Source organism: Rhagoletis zephyria, unplaced genomic scaffold (assembly GCF_001687245.7).
Source record: "Rhagoletis zephyria isolate East Lansing unplaced genomic scaffold, Rhagoletis_zephyria_1.1 Rzeph_scaffold_18030, whole genome shotgun sequence".
Lineage (NCBI taxonomy): Eukaryota > Metazoa > Arthropoda > Insecta > Diptera > Tephritidae > Rhagoletis > Rhagoletis zephyria.
Window position 1 is genome coordinate 1303 of NW_016175091.1, and position 415 is coordinate 1717.

A 415-nucleotide genomic window follows, 5' to 3' on the forward strand; every position below is an offset into this window, starting at 1 on the left:
TTATTCGTTAAGCGGAAAACTGCTAAAAAAAGAACTTAACAACAATGCACGAATCTCGCAAGTATCTCCACCCAAATGAACACAGTTATATTGTTTAGAAGTGAGCTGCACGTACACATACATACATACATACACAGCAGAAGTGACTGAGGTAGCAAGGTGGGCGTAGCGAAGATGAGCTGCTAAATGAACGCACGCAAAGCTAAACGCTTTCATAAATAAATATTTTTTATTCATACATAACGACCAAAACTTACTGGACCACTTAAGAGCATCACTGCTCGGAACAATGGCGACAGAAGAATAACAACAATCAACTACCACAAATATGATGACACTAAGAAAACAAGCAGCAAGAAGTACCAAGCAAACAATACCAATGACGATGCGCTACAGAGGCGCATAAATAAAAAAA